General features: G+C 36.3%; 1 long non-coding RNA gene across 1 annotated transcript in view; it reads left to right on the top strand.

The window, feature by feature from the left end:
* LOC106032308 (uncharacterized) overlaps positions 1–23,510 on the top strand; it is a 98,754-nt gene that overhangs the window by 60,695 nt on the left and 14,549 nt on the right. Inside the window, exon 6 of the long non-coding RNA XR_010831162.1 lies at positions 13,221–13,340. This is a non-coding gene — a long non-coding RNA (uncharacterized lncRNA). The remainder of the gene's footprint in view (positions 1–13,220; positions 13,341–23,510) is intronic.

Raw genomic sequence — 23,510 nt, 5'->3', positions numbered from 1 at the left:
TCAGACCAAGGTGTAAAGTAAATCTGGTTCTTCCAGTGCCTGGCTTTTGACTGATGAGTACCCTGTAATGGGAACCACTGCATAAGGGGACAGTCCTTCTTAAAGCACTCCTGCAATAACTTCTTAAGCTTGCAGTCCTCAGACATCACGTAAAATGTTTTAGTGAAAACAAGAAAAGAGGATAGATCCGCATAAACAATGCACTTCAGTATAGAACTAAATGATAAAAGGGAAATTATTTTGTACCTATGGAAGTATATCACCCTAGAAACAAGAAAGGGGCTGTGAAGACTGACTGTCTGAATCAAAGGCATTTCTTGGAGCTTTGTGCCTAAGTGTAGCAAGTAGTTGGTCTCTTACACAAAGCTTAAAGCACTGGCTGAGTTTGGCTTATTAAATAGCGTTCAACATTTTGTTTACTCAAGATATTCCCTGAGAACATTCAAAATCAAATCTATTCTTATTGTATATAATGGCTGTGTTTTTGGCACAAGTGGGTGTAAATTTTAGAACTGGGTTTCCACAATGAAAGCTTTAGAGTAACAGTAACTGCAGATAGCCAGCTATATTTGCTTAAATGAACTTCTGCTCTCAGTAGGGTATTTATAACAACTGAAAGGGCTGCGGATGCAGATTAGGCAGATATTTGTTTACATTTTAAGGAGATAATCATGCAATATCCTCCAAGTTTATGTACACTCTATAATAATAATTATAATACTGGCACAAAAACACAAATTAAACTCCAACATATGTATCCCATGGAAAATAATTCTCTTCTATGTTTGCAAACTACTTAGAAGAATAATAATCTCCCAAGGTATCACTGCTTGCATTGTTTTCACTAGTTTCTTTTGCCTTGTTAGGACTACCATTGTTGTACTCTCATGCTGTAGATCAGATGTGGTATTTTCTCCAGTTTATGCAAGCTGAGGATCTGGACAAGTAACTCAGGGTCATCTGAACTATGTGCCTCAAATGGAACAACTGGCACAGGAAGAAGCAGCGTCATCCTAGTATATATACTTTACTACTACTAGCAACAAATTAGACACATCAATAGAACTGAAGTGCAGTTGCAGTACACACATTTTTGGTTCTGCCATTTGCAGTTGTAAGGTAACACTATAGTGCAACACCAGCAGAAATTTTGGAGCTCTGAATGCGTTCATCCTACTTCATACGGGAAAAATATTCTATAAAGCTATAAAATATTCTTTGTTTTTGGACACTTCAGCCTCCATATGTGAAAACTCAGATGTATAGAAATTGTTGTGGACTAGAAACCTTGCCACATCAGAGTTAAACTTGAGACAAGGAAAGAGAAGGGCTTTCTGATATCTTTCTGCCCTTCTGAGCTTGTCACTGTTAATGTAACCATGCTTGGGACTATTCTGCTCTGTATTAACCTTCTGTAGTGCTGGGACAGCTATTCCACAGCTAGTCTTGTAGAATCAAGTGCCATTAGTTCAGTGGTGATCTCATTTATCTTCTTTGTTTTCATTAGTCTGTGACAGAAATCTGATGATGCAGCAGAGTTCAATTAGGTAAGGCCATAATTTATCAGTGTCCTAAGTGCTAATATACAGCATTCTTGATTTCTTGTGGCTGTGTTCATCAAGACTGTATATCAGTCTACAATCTAATGATAAGAAAAATGTATTTATATCTTAAACTTTGTGTCTTGAAATATGTACAGGTTCACCTACTCTCATCCTAGCTCACTTTCAAAAAGCTTGGAATGGTAAGGTGCAATCTGTGCAAACTGTTTCCAGTGGTATCTGATTAATCAGGGCAGAATTTATGTGAGAACAGGCCTTGAAGGCACAGGACATGCAAACCTCTTATGTGGCAGAGAATAAAAACCCGTTCTCAGTGAATGTCTTACAAGTCAGCAAGGTACAGATGGTGAAAGTGTTGCTAGGTGTTAGACTTCAGTTGTTCCTACAATGAGTTGCACCTCCAAGCTTAGGAAATATTAAAACACACACTAATAATATATGTCATTTTGAAATGATTTGCTGCCAAGAAAAGAATGGGCACAGTGCACATATTACCATACTTTGTCGAGTCATGTTTTCAAAAGATATGATTAAATAGCAAAATCATTTTTTCATTATAATGTAACAGGACTTCACTAGTAAGTGGATTGTTTGATTGACTGTCACCAAGACAGAAGAACTGCAGATTAGAAAGTTTCATCAAAAACAAAGATCTCAAAATGTATCATATGTATAGCCTACCAGAGATGAGTTGATGGTAAAAACGAAATCCGTTGTTCCCTGTATCACCCTGTATAAGAACTGCTCTGGGAGAATTATTCAAGTATACACAAAAGAATTGCTCCTTAAGAACCAAAACCATGAAAAGAATATTTATGTACAGATGATTCTGCTGTTGGGCAAAATCATGAACAGTAGACTGTGTATGAACTGAAGTGTGCTGGAGAAGTTATGGAAATCCCAGGAACTTCAGACATGTTTCCCAACAGTGTTGCAGTGCTAAAGATGTTTTATTTTATTATTTGCAGGCATATGAAATCAACATACATGTAAAGGCTTAGAGAATTATCTGCATCCAGTCACTCCCTCATCTTTTTGCTCAGATGGGAGATATTGGGTTCCATCCTTTTTCTTTTGACCTGCCTGAACCATGGTCCCAGCAGTTTCCTAATAAAGCTGTATCAGATTAACTGCATTCCTTTCTACCAGGTTAAGACTTGGAAAAATTGTGACCAGTGAGAAAATGCAGAACTTATTACAAAAAGTATAATCGTGGAAAGAGCATATCACAAGATCATGTCTTTAAAACTTTAAATATTTTTTTTTTCTGTAAGCTACCTTTTATAAGACATCAGTCTAGGTTTTGTTGCAGTTACCTGTTCTTTTCAACCTTCAGTTAATACAAATAGATGAGCATCAGAGTAGTTGTAGGTTAGTATTATTCATATTTGAGGAAAACAGGGTCAGAAACAACCCATGCATGTAAACTGTTTAAATTATCAGATGTTACATCAATGTCTATTTTTTAAAGGAATTTGTATTGCTTGTATCACAAGGTTTTGTTTTCAACTGTAGCGTATAAAATGATAAAATTAGAAAGCTGTTAAAATCTAATCAAACTGTTTCTCCCTTGACATTGTACGTGCACAGGTTCCCTAAGTTCTGTTCTGTCTGGAAATACATGATTCTCCTCTTTCTTTTACGTTAAATTAATTTCTGATTCTGGATAGCCTGAATAATTTGGATCCTTGTTCTCAAGGCTGGATCAGGTTGACTTTACAAGGGAAAAAGTGGGGTGAAACACAGCTGGCTGTGTACAGATAGTGAGTTAACAGGATCATGAGGTTCTTGCCATGCAACTCAGAATTGCAGCTTGCTGCCAGCTAAGGTTTCAGGTAGCAAATACAGCTCTCTGACAGCCACTTCTGCAGTCTCTCTCTGCTATATTGATAGGCTGACAGAAACACTTTGTGTGTTTGTCTTTTTCTGCAGGGTTTCTCTTAAGTCTGTTGCTCATTTACAGAAGTTTCCTATAACTCATACAGGAATTTCAAATTGACCACACCGATCCTTGTCTGAGGATTCTGAGGACAGAAATATACTGAGAAGAGACAGTCGATCACAGTCTTTAAGGGCACAAATAGTCTGAAATGTAGATGCCTGCACATGAGCCAGTTGTCCACGTTTCCATTACCATCAGAGGAGAAAATCAGGGAAGTGTAGGACTTAACTCCTCTCTTCCTGCAGGGCTAAAACTGTGCTGATAAATCATTTTCTATAAAGGCCAGTGTCTCTGATGACCATAAAAGGAGGTTTGGATGAACAGTTTAGAAGTAGACGTGCAAATCCTCTTGTTGTTTAAAATAGATCTTTAAGTCTTCTGAGTTGGACATAGAGGAACAAACACAGCTGATCAAACAAATAATTTGAAGCTCAACAAACTAGCACTTTTGATGGAGTTTGTTTCAAGAGAAAATTTCTGACTAGCTCTAAACAAAGCTGTTAACATCTACTGCAGGAGGAATCCTTCCAAAGAAGAGCTATTTTGGCAGTTCAATTCAAACTGGGATGGATAGCCTATTTTCTCCAAAGGGGTTGCTGCTCTGCATCTTTTTAAATACCATTTGCTGCACATAAAGGTGCAAGACACAATTAGTGTCTCAGCCCTCAGTGTGTAACGTGATTATTTCTGCTACATTAATATTTCAGCTAATTCATCAGAACATTCACCCGTGCTAACCTCAGAGGCTGGATTCCTCCACTGAGGTCTAATTGGTTTTGCACTTGGTGAAAGCAGTAAGAGAGGAGGATATTTTATGTTTCTAATGTCAAAGTGAATTAGAGATCAGGGCAGAATACTTTGCAAATGTTGCTGAATGACACAGAATAGGTTTTGTGCCAGGCAAATCTCTTCTAATTCCATCCTGTAACCCCTCAAGCCTTGCAAAACCTTCATATTTTTTGTCATATCAGAAGCGTTTACCTTTTGAACTATACGTAGCATAAGCTAAACTGAAATATTTTAATAAAAATTACTTGACCTGCTTTCTTGAAGAAAAGGAAGCATGAGGAAGGGGATGGGATTTGGTTTTTCCCAAACTTAAAACATGTAGGACAGGGCACGTCAAAGCCTGTGGTTTAGGTTAGGCCCTCCTAGGTTGTGCATTGTGGAGTAGCCTGACAGTTACATGGGAGTTTGAGCTGGCTTCATCTGGTGAGTGTGGCAGAAACTTTATATACACAACAAAAATCTCTGTTGTTGCAACCTACTGTGAATAGATGGTACACTGAAGGACGAAATTGGTTGGTCTACTGTAGGCTTGGGCATGCTGATCACTTGCCTGGAATGGTTACTCTTTACCTTGTGTCATGCTTCTCTCATTGTTGTTATGAATCCACATTCCCTTATTCCACTAACATATATATTCATTGAAAAAAAAAAGAGGAAAAAAAAGTTAAAGGAAGGTCTTTTATATGTTGCTTGTGTGTAAAAATGTAGGTTTTTAGATGCATCATTTTGTAGGGTTGCTTTGGAAGCAGAATGTATAAGGTGAACAAACACAGTTTCTGCTTGCTTCACGCACTGGTTGCCTTAGTAACTGCAGCGTAGCGCAATGTGCTGATGTGCTGGTACCCTTAAAAGGGAGTCTGAAGGAATCAGCTGGGTAGTGATTATCACTGGTTGGATCAGTTAGACCAGAAGATTGTGTAGCACTGAAAATAGGACTTTCAATTACTTCAAAATTCATGTTGCAAACGGAACAGCATTTTAAATGTGTCCATTTTAGGTGTACGTCATTGTATTTGCAGGATTCTTTGTCTGTCTGATGAGGAAAGATGCCACTTCTCTCTCTTTTAACAGAAGACAAACTTGATAGCTTTACTTTATTTCCTCATTACCAGCCTCTAGCTGCTGTCATGACCTAAGGGTGTTAATATGTTAAAAAAAATACTAATCTCCAACAGTCAAAAAGGTTCACTCATAAAACACAGTTGTTAAGTTTGAAAGACAAAAAGGGCCATGCCAAAGTGTTCTTACAATAAAAAGAGGAACAAAGAAAAAAATTGATACTCGGAACTTTGATATTTTTGTAGAATATAAGTTCTTCTCCAGATGAAAGCTGCAGGACTTTGAATCAGGGAAAAAAATATCTGTCCCAGAAAGAAACATGTAAAACTTTTATAAATAATCAGCTTGCTGGCTTATACAGTGTAACTTAATTATTATAATTTGATAATGGTATAATTTGATTTACTATAAATTTATTCCAAAGTAAATGAAAGGAAAGCAAGTGTCAAGATTGCTATTATTTCTTTAAGGGAAGAGGTCTCTTAATAGCAGCAAAATTTGCAAAGTGCTAAATAGCTTCTAAAATTTGAAGAAAATTGGCCACTAAATTCAAAATTGTTATTGGAAACAGAACTTGCATAGTACAAACATTCTTCTTGTAACCACGCTTATAATTTTCCTCAAATTTAAAACAAAACAAAAACAACATCACATTTATCTTAAAGGGAATCACACATACGTCAGGATTGCAGGGTTGCAATCCTTTTATTGGATCTGAGCACTTTGAATGAAAGCTCCCCAAGCTTTGCATCTTAACAGTGCCAGTGCTTCATCAGGTACTTTGCGGTCAGGCTCCGCATTTAAACACAGCATGGTCCCAAACTCAGTAGCAGTAATGGATGCCCTCCACTCAGCAGTGGCTGAAAGCTGTGTTTTGCTGCAAAGGAGATTTGAGATCCGAGGAGTTTCAGACATGATCACCGCTTTGGGAGGGGTAAGGGATCATTTTTTTTTCCTCAAAAACATTTCTTGCAGTGTTTTATGTGAGTGTATGCTGTCTCCATTCCTCTGTCTTTCTCCTGCTGACCTAAATGCACTGATTACAGCTTGTTTTCACTGCTGGGATGGCAATATGCATGTTTGCGTCACACCTTTGTATGGTGTACAAGAATTTGAATGGGGTTGAGGGACTGGAGCAAACGGTGATGCACAGAGTTAGAAAAAGATGAGGGCAGGCACAATTTCTGAGGGGCTGTCTTGACTCCTGGAAGAAATGGTTGTTGGAGGAGGAAAGGTTAACAGAACACAATTAGCAGGAAGTGCATGCTGATAAACTCTACAGTTTGCTGGTAAACTCTACCAGAGAGGCTGAAAACTTCTGACACCTTTTTTATGTACCTGTTGGTGCCTGAAGCTTAAGGGACTCTCCTGTAAGTCTCCCTAGCACTACATGAAATGTAACTTTCTGTGAAAGAATCACTTTTCTTCACAGAATCACGGAACGGTTGGCAGGGACCTCTGGGTCCATCTGGTCCAACCCCTGCTCAACCAGGGGGCCACCCAGAGAAGGCTGCCTAGGACCATGTCCAGGCGGCTTTTGAACATCTCCAAGGAGGAGACTCCACCACCTCTCTGGGCAGCCTGTGCCAGTGCTCCGTCACCCACACAGTACAGATGTGCTGCCTGGTGTTCAGAGGGAACCTCTTCCATTCCAGTTTGTGCCCAGTGCCTCTTGTTCTGGTGTTGGGCATCACTGAAAAGAGCCTGGCTTCATCTTCTTTGTACTCTCCCTTCAGGTATTTATCACCTCCTTTGTACTCTCCCTTCAGGTGTTTATAGATACTGATAATATCTCTTCTGAGCCTCCCCTTCCCAGGCTGTACTGTCCCAGTTCTCTCAGCCTCTCCTCACAGAAGGTGTGTTCCAGTCCTTTGCTCGTCTTGATGGCCCTGCGTTGGACTCCTTCCAGTATGCCTGTGACTCTCTGTTAGAGGGGGGCCCAGAACTGGACACAGTACTCCAGGTGTGGCCTCACTAATGCTGAGTAGAGGGGAAGGATCACCTCTCCTAACCTGCATGCTGGTGATACTTTGCTTAATTCAGCCAAGAATACTGTTAGTCTTCTTAAGGCTAACTGTGCCCACTTACCCACTGGCGAAGGCACATTGCTGACTCATGTTCAGCTTGGTGTCCACCAGGATTCCTAGGTCCTTTTCTGCAGAGCTGCTTTCCAGCCAGGTGGGCCACAGCCTGTGCTGGTGCCTGGGATTGTTCCTCCCCAGGTGCAGGACTTTGCAATTCCGCTTGTTGAACTTCATGAGATCCTTGTCAATTCACTTCTCCAGCCTGTTGAGGCCCCCTCTGTATGGCAGCATGAACCTCTAGTCAGTCCCTCCTTCCCAGAGATCAAGATGAGTCTGACTAGCCTGTAGTTCCCTGGATCCTTCGTCTGCCCTTCTTGAAGATACGAATGGCATTTGTTTTCCTTCCGTATTTGCACACTTCTCCCAGTTGCCATGATTGACCAAAGATTATAGAGTGGCCTCATGGGTTTCATCTTATAGTAGGCCCAGGTGGGAAATAGGGTTTGGAGAGTTTAGTCAAAGTCCCCACATGTTCTTTGAGAACATCCAAGGATTTTCTTAGTGTCTCTGAAGCTTTGCAGCAGTGACTACCAGTGAAGACCTGTCACAGAGTCAGGAGTCTGAGATGAGTGCTCACAGAAATGCACTAGGCTTGGTAACGTTCTCCAATGGTGACTTAATTTAAAGACAGACACAGAGAAAGCATGTGAAACTGTGTTGTTCTGTTTCTCTTGTCTGTGGCCTGGGGAAGCTGGAAGTAGGGTGAGAAAATCTTACATTTTCCTGTGGTTTTTTTTTTTTTCTTCCCCCCAGGTCTGCTTGTGCAGCTCAAACCAGCAGAATACAATGACATGACTTCCCCAGTAGTGCAAATCTCTCATACACCATTACTGCTTTGATAACTTTGAGAGGCAGAGAAATGTGCAAGGATTTCTGGCTTTTATAGAGGTCAGCAGGTCTCATTGCTTTTTAATGGTGTTGGTTTTGAAATGGCTTTTACTGACTAGCTGCTTGCTCAACTGATGAGCTAAGCGGAATGAAGCAAGGCGTTATGGGTAAGATATGCAGAATTTAGATGACTTAAGTTATGAATGTGAATCATCACAGGACTTTCATGCAGATTAGGCATCTTAATTGGCTGGGATGTCCTGGATATGTTCAGGATAGAAAGCTTAGACACAAAATACGTGCTAGGTAAGATGAGTGACTTAGGTAAGATGAATCACTTCATAAGGTTTCACTGTCTCACTTGATTAGCAGTATCCATCACTGTAATACAAGAGTGATGAATGCTAACAAATCCTAGAATAGAAAATAAAGAAAATACCGTTAACGTATTTAGAATAACAGATACAGTTTCAAATGATGCTTGGTCCCATAAATGTTACAGACCTCACAGGAAAAAGGAATGCACGTAGTTAATGAATTGAGGAACACTGGAAATTAAGTGTATTGTGGCAATTTTAATGACAGCCACTTTAAGGATTAAGATTTTACTTAGTTTTTAGTCTGTTTCCCTTGTTTTAAAGTTTCCCCAGTGTTTAAAAAATAATTTAATAATATTGGTCTGCTTTGGCACTGCCAATTCACTTCTTTTAATTTGCAGTTAACATGACATGAGCTCCCAGAGAGCTTTTTTGAGAAATAGCTGAAGCGTGTATCAAAAAGAGAAATAAAACCTTCAAAGAACTTGCATGAATTAAAATGCCAATAACCAAAACTTAACTGAACAGCAGTCAGCTTTTTAAAATGAAATTAGTTGAAAGATCCTTTATTTCCTTGCTGAGTGTGTGCCTGGAGAAAAGCTGATTGGGGGATGACTTACTACAGTTTGTTGTACTCATTTATTATAGAAAAGCTCTTATGGAGATCAAGGTGAAAGTGAGCCTCCCTGTTGTGTGCTATCTCATTTTGGATCATTACAGAAACACATAGTTATCCTTAATGGTTTCAGAGGAGATTATCTGGTTTTGTTGCTGTTGCTCTTGTGTGACTAGCAATAGTTTTTTTCTTGTTGTTTTCAATTTCTGGTCTCTGACTCTTGATTACATCAGTGGCTATCAGAATTTCCCTGATTTCAGGACCTTTTGACAGATGGTAATTGCATCATAAGTGCTCAAGAGCCTGGTCTTCCTCAATTATCCACATCGTGAAAATCCACTCTTGTTTCTGTCTCTATGTCACTTGGGATTATTGAGCCCAACTCAGCACCCAAAGCTCAGTCACCTTTGATAAAAAAAAAAACAAATGTGCTTGAATAAAGACGGTCCCATCTGCCATGCAAAGAGGAATTCCATTCATTAATAATTTATTCCTATTTCTGTGTTGATATACGTATACTATATATAAAATATACAAGACTCTGCTAGTGATAATAAATCAGTAAGTCAATAGCTTTTGTACCCAAACCAAAAATGTATGTTTAAATGGCACTGGTGTAGCTGAGCAGTTATTTGCATTTAAAAGGGTAAAAGGAGAAAAATATACAGAAAAGCATTTAGCTGTTCCAGAATAAGGTCACATATATCTTCATTTGTATACATTTCAGAAAAAAAAGTTTTCTGTTAAACTAGTACTCATCAAAAGTCATCAAGTAAGTATTACAAAGAATGTGTCAGAAGCAGGTTTTACCCATTGACAAATTCTATCTGAAATGTCTTTACAAAATACATTTAACGCAAGTGAAGCAGTGTCACTCAGCTTTTCAGATCAGAAAATGTAGCCAACTTTTCACCATGCAGAAATTAACATTCTGACTTAGTGCGTAGCCAAGCACACACCTTGTTGAGTGATAGTAAATTATCCCTTCTGAATATGGTACAACTTTCACAGTTATATGTGTCTAAGCCAAAGAAAATGCCTTGGAAGATACTTTGTAGTGTAGCTATATTGCTTCTTTTTTTACTTAATGTTTATACTGCAAATAAGACTTAGGCTAGATGTACACAGATATATATATATATACATACACACATTAGTTTCATTTTAAACGTGTAAATTCAGAGATTCCTGAACTAGTGCATTCATATTTATGCAGAACTAAAACTTTTTTACAAATTATTTACAAAATCAAAGTATTTTGAAATGTGACCTAACACATTCTGTTCAATTATGTAATAATTCAATTTGCAAGAACTATTAATATCAGTGTTGATTCTCTGCTTGCAAACCTTCTATCTCACATCCTTAGCTCTTACAGGAACATTATGCAGATGCCTTCTGCTACACAGTTGTATTAACGTAAGTGTGATGACAAAAATTAATCAAGTGAAAACATTTGTCCTACAGTATTTTTAGAATACTTGAAAGTTGGTTTAAAATGTCATAATGCGTGGCATATGAAAAATGAAACATTTTGTGTATGACCTTGTATTCAGAGTATTATTGTTTATCTTCTACAAGTTTAATTTGAGATTAAATGCTGTTTTGATTCATGAGAATTATTTGAGCCAGGCCACTTGAGAAGACAGCTTGATATGTATTTGCAAGATATTTCATAACTCTAACAAACGTTATATGCTCTGGAAAAGGATCATTATTTCACATTTTTTAGATTAATGCAGTGAAATGTCTCAAGTTAAATTTTCAAAGGAACATGCAAAAAAGCCACAGCTAATTTATAAGCTATATAAATATGAATATCTTCAAATTGCAAATGTAGAAAACCTTTTAAGATCTCTGATTCTTCAGTTACAAATCCTAGCCATGTTCTAGATTTGCCCTCCCAAGTGCTAGTGAAAGCAGAGCTGAAGGAAAATGTTATTCTTGAACAGAGATCAACACCTCAAAACTAATACTGACAATATCAGTAGTCTGTCTTGGGAAGGGAAGGATCAAAAGGAAGGACTAGTCAAAATTGGTCTCATATGCTGTATGGCTTCTGAATCATTTCCGAAGTTTGATCCAACAATGGAAATTTTTGAAACAATCAAACAAAATCACCAGAACTAGCTTACCCTGGGTGTCTTCAAGCTATCTCTGAAGGGTGTTTGTTTGTTTGTTTTTCTTTATTTTTTCTTGGTTGGGATATTTCTGTTTACACAGGTTTCAGAGAACAGCTTTAAGTCATAATTTGATTTTATGAGGTACAGGCAAATGGTACAATATATCTGTTTCTGAAAAGAAATCTCTGTCAGTGTATTTCAGGGAAAAGTCAAGGAAAGGTTGCTGTAGATGTAATACACATGGACAGATATTTTAATGCTGCTGAATGCTTTGTAACACTCATCTGTGTTGGGTTCACATGGGTGCTGAAATGACTCTAGCCAGCTCTAACTATGCATTTGCAACAGTTGAGCTCGTGGCATTTTCATTTTGGGTATTGACAGGGGGAAAATAAATGTGGGGAGAGATAGGGGCATTATAACAAATGTATAGAAAGCTACTGAGAAGAGGAAAGGGAGAATTAGTTCTCTGTAGGCTTAATATATGGTGCTAAATGAATAGCCAAAATAAGTATGACCAACAAAACCAAAAAAGGTAAGATTTCCCAGCAAATATGTTCAATCCTTGTCATTTGTGATTTATAAAATAGGTTAAATAAACATTTTGCCTATGCTTTTCAGGGGTTGCTATGAATAGATCCTGCCCTATGGTGGGCAGTTAGTTGATCTCCTTTCCAGATTCATGATTTTGTGATTGATAATGTACAGTAACAACATCCTTACACTTGAAACTTCACAAGATTCAGTTAAAGTGAATAAATAAATAGATATAAAAATATCTATAAAGAGGAATCTAAGCAAAAGCTTTTATACACTATATCCTGGATAGGAAATTGGAAGTACTCAGTAAAACATCCAAGCACTTAGTTAAGTAAAGTACAGAAGTATTTTAGAGATAGTAAAAGATATTAATAAATTCTTTCAATCGTAATTCTTATAACTCATCAGTGAAGAGGTGCAGATAAGGCTATTGAGATAGTCGTGGCAAAAGATAATAATTTATCTTATAAAATGAGATTGGATAAACTTGAACTGTTTTCCTTCACGAATGAAAGGTAAGAGGGAATGTGATGAGTATAAATAGGAGAGGGAACAGAGAACTGCGTTGGAGGGTTAGAGGTGTTTTGGAGTTTGAATAATGTTAGATCACTTATGTAGAATTTTTTTGTGTGGTTAACTTATTTGCTGTGAGCATGAGAGTTTATTGCAAACATATGAAGGGGAATGGGAAATATTAGTCTTTTATAACTGTCATTTTTAAAGTTCCTTAAGTTGTCAAAAGCTTTGAAGATTCATTTGTAGAAGGCATTTAATGCTATACCAAGGAGAAATCTTTAATATAAAAGGTAGATGTTAGTAAAAAAATAAAAATAAAAATAAAAAAATAAAATAAAATTCTTTGGTGTAATAATGTCTGAAAATTAAATCAAAGGTTTGGGAAATTTTATATTTGTCTGGAAATAGATGAATTAGAAATCAGGTAATACATTTTAAATGTGATCTGCTTTAGAACTGTTCTTTACATTTTTAATAATACAGCTCTCAGTTTATTTTGTCAAGTGCTATTGTATGATGTTGCCTGAGGAATGCATATCTGGCATTTTTGGTTTAACAAATCCCAATAGACTATTGCAATAAGCCCTAAGTTTTTTTATTTGATACACAAATGACTATTAGCTAGTGGTCATTGTCACACCCTACAGGAGTTTTTAAAACCTCTAAACCTCAGGGGAGCTTTTGTGAGTGTCTGGTGGAGCTTGACCTTTAAACTGACCATCCAGAACTTGTTACTTGATGTTGTTATGTTGCAGTCATTTATTTATTTTTGTGGCAGAAACCTTTTAGTTGCTCAAGAAGGCAACATAGTACAATACTGTTTTAATATTAATACATATTTCAGGTGTGTAATGTGGAGTTCCCAGCGTGTGCCCACAGATGCACAGACAAGCTGACTGAAGGAGAAGGTCCACTCGGAAACTGAAGGGGTTAAACAGTAAGGTTTATGCAGCTGTGCCTAAAGGTGAGTCAGGTGGGAGCTGATAGCAGTAAAGGAGAATAAATGGGCTTGACTGATAAATTGCTTCCTGATAATAATTGTAATTGGGTAACCTTCCAGCTTATGGGGATCCCCAGAAAGCCTGTTTTACCAGCAACTCTTTTAAAGGAACCCTATAAGGAAAATATGTATGCCTTATCTCCACATCCACATATTTCACTTTCTGTCAAATAAGATGACGTTTATGAATATCATGATCTATATGTGTGTCTCATTGGAAAGTTTTATCTTAATCCGTGCTCTTCTGCAGATCTCAACCATAGAGATTACAAGTGGAATCAGTGTAGGCACCATTTAAGGTAATTTCTCCAAATCAATTTCATTTCTGCATCTCTCTAAGTGGCTCTTGGGTATGAGCCCTACACATAACAGATGTTGTTCTGATAGTCTAACGTAAAATCTATGAGTAGCTAAAAAGGACGGGTTTGCTTCCCAAACTAAATTGGATGCCAAAAATTATGTGACGCTAATGTGAACTGTGCTCTAACGTTGGAAATTACTTAAAGCATTTCTTTTGCAACACGGTTTTGAATTGTTGGTGAAAAATATACTCTGTAAACATACGGTTTTCAATCAAGAATTGATGCTGAATGATGTTTAATGACAGTTTATTGGCTTATTCTGCTGATTGCCTGACTCTTGAGATATCTGTAATTAGTTATCACATTGCTGAATTGACAAAGTTTTTTTTCCACTTATCCCCACTCTGAATATTTTGTTTTCAGAAAAGAGTAGAGCTTGTTGCAAATTCTTCCCTACAGTTCAATGAGGTTCAATTCAAAAGGACTTTTTATTTTTTGAAACAGAACAGAAGAAATTGAAGTTTTAGGTCTTTGTATATGACATTGAAATATTGCTCTAAAAAATCCATATTTTTAAAAGTGCTGAAGAATTGGAGCAGATGAAGAGAATCATTGATATATTCCTAAGATTAGAAAGTGCCTTGCTGTGAGAAGCTCTGCTCAATCAGTTTACTTTATCTAAAATAAAATTGAGATGTCACTTGGTTACAACATATGAGTTTATAGTGGTTGATAAAAAGCACTTAAATCCAGCAGAGAAAGATATAATTAATATCTAGTGACTGAACCACAGTAATTCACATTAGGAATTTGGGACAGCTTTTTAACAACGATGATAATTAAGTACCAGAATAAATTACTATCAGAGTGCTTAAATTCACCACCTTTAAAGTCCTTTTGTGTTGCAAGGTAGGACACTCAGCACTCCTTCAGGCCGAAATCCTGCAGGTAGAGGTAGTGGTGGGTTTACTGTCTCCCTTCTTGCATTAAATGTTTTACCAAAGCCAAATTAAATTGTTTTCTCAAAATTTACACTTAATTAAACAGCAATTACTGCAGTTGAACATAGGGATACATGATGGAGATATAACAGCCTGTGATATGGAGTGTGACAAGCTAAACCAATGTGTGTTTTGTTTTGTTTTTGTCTTTGGATTTGCAAATCCACAAACTTCAGGCAGAGTATTGAAATCTGGTATGGCAATGTAAGTGTACTGACGGTGAACTTGTTTTTTTCATCCTTTTAAGGCTGTCTACTTTAAACAGTTTTAGAATTGCTGTTGTTCTTAACGTGTTTCTGGGTTTGAGGTTTGAACTTTTCCCCCTCATTTTGCATTTTGGGCTGTTTTTTTGGTGCGTGATAAAGAACTCTTAATATGTTTTTCTGTAGCTGTGGTTTTCTAATATTGCTAAGCCTGTGTATATTGACAGTGTTACAAAGTAAACCTACCTACTATTACAGGTACAAGATTTCATGCATTACTCAGTTTTCATACTTAAAATAATAGATAACTAATAGGTCTTGAAGCTTGTAAATATGTAAAACTCTGAAATATTTGAGAATATTTCAAAATTAATGAATAAGGAACAGGTTTTCTGGATATAGTTATACTACTGTATTGTTCTGCTTCCATAACTTTTTGGCACAGCTTGCTCTTTGCAAGGGGGCTAAATTAAAGATTCCAACAGAATGGTAAAAAGTGGTTTAGAGGTTAATACATTTCATGCCACCATAATTACATTAATTTAGTATAGTTGTGCAAAGCATGTAAATGAGGGAACTGGTAATAGCTTTACCACTGAACGTCAGGCCATAACATTAAATTTGTTTTGAAATAGCTCCACAATGAAAATCTGGCACAAGGAAAATCCCTTGGAGAGCTGTTAACTACTTGCTGTTCATGACTCTAACAGGTATAATGCTTCACTGATGGGGGGTACATAAGTAGACCTGACTTGTATTGCAACAAAACTAGCAAAGCCTAATCTCTAGCTGACGAAGGAAAAATAGGTTAATTTAATAGGGCATACAGCACTATCAAGAATAAACTGTCCTCATGAGCAGAAAGTAAATGATCCTGTATTGCAGATGAAGAGTGAAGCAGTTTGACATTTTAACGGAGACTAAAGGAGTGCATGAAGCGAGATGAAATCAACAAAATAAAGTGTTTTAACTTGTTAATATAATATATGTTGATGGTCTTCTGTAGTAACATCTGAGGAAGCTAAACTATTCTTTTTCAATTGGTTTATCATAAATACAAAGAAATACTATTGACACAAATTTATATAAAATCTAGTTGTTACCGCATATTTGACACTAAAAGGCAAAGAAGATTAAAATGATCCTTCAGAAAACAGTTCTGGCAGCTTGCTAATGCCAAATAAAAGCTATTTTATATTGTTTTGTGAAGTAGATTTACATCTTTTTCCAATAGCCCTTTAGGGTATAAAATACGATGATGACACACTTCAAAGCATGTTTAATTGCCTTTGCATGTATTTCTGTTGTGTAAATTCCTTGTCCCTTCTACTAAAGATGCCATATCAATAAATCGTGGTAAACATGGCTCTATTCAGTAAGGCACTTAGCACTTCAGTAAGACTAGCATAAGCATAAGTGCACACCAAAACTGGAAGCAAAGAAATGCCCGATGAATTAGAAGAAAAAGCCTGACAGGAACATTTATTCAAGGAGTTGTACTTTCAGCATGATTAATCACCTAAAGTGTTTTTAGCTTTAGTCAGTAGACTGACAAATAGACAATAGTTCTGATTTACAAAAAGCACCTTTTTAAAAAAGATGCCTTCTGTAGTTCACCAAATAATAATCTCTCACTTGATAGTTGCTTTATTTCTCATATCAGTCATTGAATTCTATTTGGCAAACTGTCTTTGGATTAATTCTTACTGCTACAAATGAACATAACTGAGTGGATCTGACAAAGGGCAATTCATTATCTCTACATAATGATGATGCACAATGGAGCATATTTTTTTTTTCTTTCTTTGTTTTGGATATAAAACATATCTACTATTAAGAACTTTGTTTTTTCAAGACCTGTCACTTTGTTTAAAAGCACATACTCTTTAACAGTTGATTTTTCTAGATGCTAACTGGGGTTGACCTACATCTTTAACTGAGTGGACTGAAAAAAAAAATCATTCTTCTTACTACTGGATAAAATGTAATTTAGATGACAATAATTATTAGAATATAGGAGTGTTTCAATTTTCAATTGCTTTAGCCAGATTTATGGGAAAGGAATAGCAATAACTGTCAGTTATTTACAGTAATTTTTTTAGTATCTTTTAAGATCCTGTTTTTTTTTTTTCTTAGTCTCTGTGCAAGGATGAGCCATCAACTGGTATCAGTCTCATAAAGTTCTTTCCTTACAGATACTGAATATATCAGAGTATCAAGAGTGTGTATATATATGTATATAATGATCATCGTGTATGATATTTTGTGTGTCAATGATGACAAAATCAGAAAACAGTTTTACTTGTAGGGATGATCTTTAAAGTGTTGTATTTCATTTAGTGTTATATTTCCTCTCAAGCCATACTAAAGAAAAAAACAAGAGTGGAAGAAGAAAATGAAATCAAGATGGCGTTATAGCCACCCACTGGGAATTTAATCTACAAAATCCATGAAATGATGCTTCAGGTCTATTGCAGCCTGCATTTGAAATGCAATCACTGAGCACATGAGATTTCTACAAGATCTGGATTCAGAAGTTAAAAACTCTTTGAAGTCAGTTGCAAAATTCTCGTTAGGTGCTGTTAAAATATTCTTATTGGTAAGATCAGAATTAAGGTCAGCATTGTGCTTAGTAATAAACACATTTGTAATATCCTTCTCTTCCATGTGAGAATAGTTTTCCATTCATATGAGCTTGTTTGTCTGCTTTGTGTGTTTAGACTCCAACTTCTTGAGGACAGAAATTAGTTTAAGAATTATTTAAGAATAGTTTAAGAGAAAGCACAGTCTCTTAACAAAAGGGACTGTGATTTCAATTTGAGCATCTGGTGTTACCAGAATGCAATGGTTTAATAATAATAATTGCATGCTAAAAAGCTAGGAGGAAGAGTACATACAGAAAGGCAATTAACTGCAATGTGATAATATAGGCTACCACCTACATTGGCTTTTCATGGTAACAGATGTTAAAAGAGACTGAGCACCTTTGTTAAGTGTTTCAGTGAAGGAACAGTAGCAAATGTTATATTGAATTCAAGAGCTATTGTTTAAACTTAAGCAATATTGACTAAAACTCTGAATTCACCCTAGAAATTCAGTTAATTATAGCTGAGTATTTATTCAAAACCTGAGATGACATAGCTGACAATTACAGATAGGAAACTGAGCTAGGCATTGACACGGATGATGTAAAGTACCGCTGTGCTTCTTACTTTATATGAGGGAATAGTTACAAATTTCTGATGTGGTTGATGATACACAGCCGTTAGTGACACATATAGTGTATTCACTTTGGGGAAACAAACAAACAAAAAGATTCAATCTAATTTATATGTATATAAATATTTTCATATTCTGCTATTTTCATAAAATACAGAATAAATCTGAAGCCTTATAACAGGAAATATCTAAAATGTAAAGTCTTATAATAGGTTAGAACAGGAAAATAGACAATAAAATGATACATGATGGACCTGTTGCCAGAATATATGTATGTGTATATATATATATATATTATATATATATATATATATATATAATGGTTCCTTGCAATATTCTCTTATTACTTACGCCCCTCTTGAGACATGCAGGCTTACTTTTCTTCTTTGTCTGTATTTTGAACCCCTCTGTCTCCTATTTACACGAAAGACCTCTAATGTTAAGTTACATAACGTTATGGGGCAGGGGTGGGAATTTTTCTGTCCTTCATGAAAACCTATTTCCCTCTGCACAGAATAAGTCAGTCCAAGAATTATCAAGAACAAGAATGCACCTATTAGGATACTCACCTGGGCAAGGGGGCTTGGAGTTTTTCAAGTTCCTGTTCTGGTGAGTATTTAAGGTGTTATTTATCTGAATTTCTCCAGAGAATTCAAGGTTTTCTGTCTCTAGAGGAAATACGGACTTCGTACACCTCAGAGTTCTTTTTAAAAGATGGAGGTCTTAAGGCATCCTATAGGACTTTCTAATGGTTATTTTTTTTAAGCATCATCATATGGATGTGGTTTTGGGCACTTTTTTTTTTTTCCTCCCCATTTTCCTTTGAGGAGGAGGATTGAGAGAGTGGTTGTGGTGGAGTTCAGCTGCCCCACAGGGTAAAATGACTGCAGTCCTGTGATTTACCAAATAATTTTATTGAGGATTGTCTTTCTGTAGAGGTGGTAGAATGTGTGGCCAGACTGTGCTACTAATGACTTACTTTAAATGTTATGTCACATTCTGTGGGCACAGAAAGCAATATTTATGGATGTAGACAGAAAATGACTAGTAAATAGTACCTAAAAACGTTTTCGAGTATGTAGGAGGTCTTAGATTGTGGTGATTTTATTCGCATTAGGCCACTATGTGGAATAGGACCTCAGAGACGAGAAAATAAGGTATATCATCTGAAACTTGAGAAATATTCAACCTTATTAATGTCAAGGAGGTATCCAGGCATATTTTATTTTAATGGACAAGAGCAACACTCTACAGTAAACTAGTGAAAAGTGGCGGGAAATGAAATAATAATACTATTTATTCTGTATCCGATGTAATATGTTACTGTGAACATACCTGAAAGTATGAAATTTAAGTAGTGCATTGAAATCAGAGGAAATATGTTCCTGACAGTAAAACTGCAGGTGCTATAAAAGTGTAACCAGCCTGGAAGATCTGCAGTCATACCGTCCTTCCACAGTTTGGTTTCTTTCCAGTAATTAACAAAAGCTTTCATTTATTTATGCAGCTGGAAGTCCATATTGACTGCATTGTCTGTGTGCATCTTTTAAATTTAAAACTCTATTTATACACTATTACCTTAGTTTACTACCATTTATGGTTTTAAGACATCTTTCACTACTGCACTGGGTCAAAGTTTTGCCTCATTTTGCAACACTTGTCTGCTAGTTCATTGTTTACTATTTGCTCTTACAGTTTTCAGTCACTGTCGTCTCCCACTTTTTTGTTGGTGGGTGAGGAAAGAACATTGTGAAATTATTTCCAGCAGATGCTCTCAGGAAATAAAGTAATTGTTTAGCTATCTCAGACAAGATATTTTTTCCAGGATACATGTTGGTTTTTTTTTAGTGTCTTAGTGTGCATACAATAGGCTTAACTCATGTCTTCACCACACATGCTTCGGGGTATGGGCTAAGTCTGGAACCTGGTGTGCATAATATTTACGGAATAAATAGAATTCACTTTACTCAACTCTGAAAATTATCATGACAAATACCCTTGATATTATCTCATTTATTTAATCTTCTAACAGAAAATCATTCACGTAGAAGTTTCTGAGATAGAAGTCTTGAGATTAGAAGACAAATGACTTTACCCTAACATCCATTTCTTTAAAGAGAAAAGAGGGATGCTCTGCATACTAATTGATATACAATCTTCTTACACAAACCTGGAAGAAAAGATGCAGGAAGTTATTTTCCTTATAAAGATTTTTAATCAAGACTTCCATAAAAGTATTTTTTCATCAGTATTTATACATGTTAGTGTTATCAGGGATGTCCATGGTTAAGACAGTCATTCCCTTAGCGGAAATGGTTGTTCACAGAAAATTGACTAATTTTCAAGGAACTTAAGTTAGAAATTCACATAGTTGGGTGGATTTTCAGAGAATCATAACCACCCACATAATATTTAAAAGAGCAGTTATTTGTTTAGTTTGATAGCATGATGATCCATTCTTTATTTTAAAGGACATCTCTTATTTCATTTTCTTTCTGAAATAAAGCGGAAGAAGGATGAATCAATCAGGCACAACACAGAGCACAAACTGAATCGTTTAACAGTAGTTCAGTATGAGCAGAAGCATATAGTGGTAAGTCCACTTGTTTTGGTGGCATGTGGAGAAACGCCTTTTCCAAGGTCTGTAGAAATTTTGGTACAGGTTCAGCAGGATTCAGGAAGACTCGAGTGCCTATGGGACTTACCCACAGTATGCAGTTGATAAGTTGTTGTATTGCAGAAGAAAGTATAGAAGGAAGGTTTTAGATGCTTATGATGGAAGTGACTAAAAAAATGGATTCTTTTTTTTGCCTAAGGTAAGGATTGCATACTGACATGGTACATCGAGACCACAGCTTGAAAATTGAAGAACCTGGCTGGAATGAAGTAACAAACACAAAATTAATAGCTTATGTTGTGATGATGATGTTGTCACCACCACCATACGTAATGATGATGAACAATGTTTGAGCTGAAGCATTTTATTAACTTTTTTTTTTCAGTCATTTGTCTTACATCTTCTCTATAGAACAGGAGTGTGAGTAAGATAATAAAAGTCCACTTAAACTGTTTGCTGATGTAATGGGTCTGCCTGGGGTAATTTTTTTCTGCAGCCTCTATGGTGCTGTGCTTCAGGTTTGTGGCTAATGCAGTGTTGATAACACACCAAGTTTTAGCTATTACTGAACAGTGCTTCCACAGCATCAAGGCTTTTTTTTTTTTTTTTTTAACCTTCTATGCCTCCCAGCCCCCCACCCCACCCCCCCCACCCCAGCAAGTAGGCTGGGGATGAAGGTGTTCTTCCCCTTCTTCCCCTTGTATTTGTGTCAGTAAAGTGAATGATTAGAGTTCTGGGGAATATAAAAAGGTGAATGAATCTTGCTGATCACTGCCTGGGACAGGACATGGTTTTGACAGCTGTCCAGAATTGGCCAAAGGGATATCGCATACTGTATAATACTATGTTCAGCAAAGAAAAATGGTGTAGAGGAAGAATGTGGCAATAAATTTTACTTCCAAGATGAGTGTTCAGAGACTGGCTGGGCTGCAGGTATACCTGCAGGAGGTAAGGAGTGATTGATTCCCATTGTTTTACTTGCTTGTTTGTTTTGGTAGTGCTTTGTTGTTGTTGTTTCATTCACCTACTAATATATCTTTAACTTGACTCATGAGTTTTCTCACTTTTGTTCTTCCTTTTCTTTTCTTCTGTCCTACTGGGGTGAAGTGAGTGGGTGAGTGAGTGGCTGTATGGGTGCTTAGCTGCTGGTCCAGGTAAAATCACTATACTTGAAAAGAAGTGATTTTGCATTTTCTGTAATGAGTGAAGATTTTGTACAGATAAGGAAATATACTAATATTCCAGGCTGTACCTCATGAAGAAGCTTCCCATTCTTCATTTCAAGTACCAAAAGTGAAGCATCATTCAATAAGAGTGCCTCGAAAAAACAATCTTCACACAACTTCTAAGGAAATAAAACATCTTCGTTTCCCTTACAGCAGAAAGTTGCACCATCTTAGCTATAAGTCTGTCTATTGTTGCAGGACAAAGCCTTGTGTATTGCCAAGTGTGTAATAGGCTCTCTTTCAGAAAAAAAAAAAAAAAATTAATCCAAAAAAAGTCTGTTTTTCTCTATGCCTACATAACCTCAGATCATGAAACTGTCCAAGTGTTTCTAATAGTTCTTTTTGTTGAGTCAAAATGGAAAAATGCATTGTTCGATTTATTTTCAAGCAATGCACGCACAGTGCACTAGGAATATATGAAAAAATCCTCCAGTCAAATGTTTTAGCTGTGATAATGCATAATTATTTGAGACTAAAAAGAAAACTTACCTTTGGGGATCTGTCAATAAATTAATATTTAAAATAAAAAAGGGAAAATTCTTACATACAGCTCATGCAGTAATTAATAGAGTGATTTGTGCTACAAGGAAGTAATCATTTGTTCAGAAGTTTTCACATCTTATCCATTTGCCAAAAGAGTTCCAAAAATAGGGGTTTTATCAGTTTCTGGAACATGTCCTTACCAAACAGTTGTCCTTCCATCTGTGATTAGAAAGCTTTTTTTAGGAAATACTGTTCTTAATTAAGAAAATACTTAATCATTTTCTATTCTCTATAGATGATAAGAGAAAGAAGATAAAAGATATTTTGACTCTGTTATGAGAAGCTGGAAGCAATTCACTCAATAGTTCAGAAAGAGAGATATAGCCTGTCTAAGGATTATTGTATATGGAGAGATCTAATAAAGTCAAGTCTTCCAATCTTGTTCTTCCTTTTTCTTAAGCAAATATTTGTGTTAAGTGTTATGTTGAAAAGAGTTATAACAGGAATATATTCTTTGTGCAAAACACCTGGACTCATTCCAGAAAACAATGAAGTACCAGTTTGGTTAAATCTGAACTTCTCTGAGTTAGCTCCCTTTTACTGACATTTTGGGAGATGTGCAGTAACCCAGTCTCAAATATGTTTGATATATGCTCCCAGATCAGCATTCAAGGGAGTGCAGGTATCAGAAGAGAATTAAAATGAGGTTTGAATGAGAATTTGATACAAGGAGTAGGACACACTTTTGGTGGGGATTTTAGGTTAACTTGACTGTGAATAAAACTCTTGGTAAGCACTTAATTTCTTATTTCCTGTGAAAAGCAATTAATTGTTCTTATAGATTATGAAAACTAGACATGGAGATCCCTAACAGGGAAACCAGTCTTGCTATTTTAATTAGTGTCGTGTCTAATGTGATTCAAAATTTTTCATGTCTTACTTCATGTTCCATATTCCAAATCCAGATTCAAACAAAAGAGAAATTTCAGAATGTAACAATACATGGTGGTGAGTACTTGGAATAAGGCTCTTGTTCTCATTATGAAGGTTGGTAGACCTTTACAGATTATGTGAAGAAACTGA

This window comes from Anser cygnoides, chromosome 4 (assembly GCF_040182565.1).
Source record: "Anser cygnoides isolate HZ-2024a breed goose chromosome 4, Taihu_goose_T2T_genome, whole genome shotgun sequence".
Lineage (NCBI taxonomy): Eukaryota > Metazoa > Chordata > Aves > Anseriformes > Anatidae > Anser > Anser cygnoides.
Note: the sequence above shows the minus strand (reverse complement) of the source record. Positions and strands in the feature narration are given on the sequence as shown.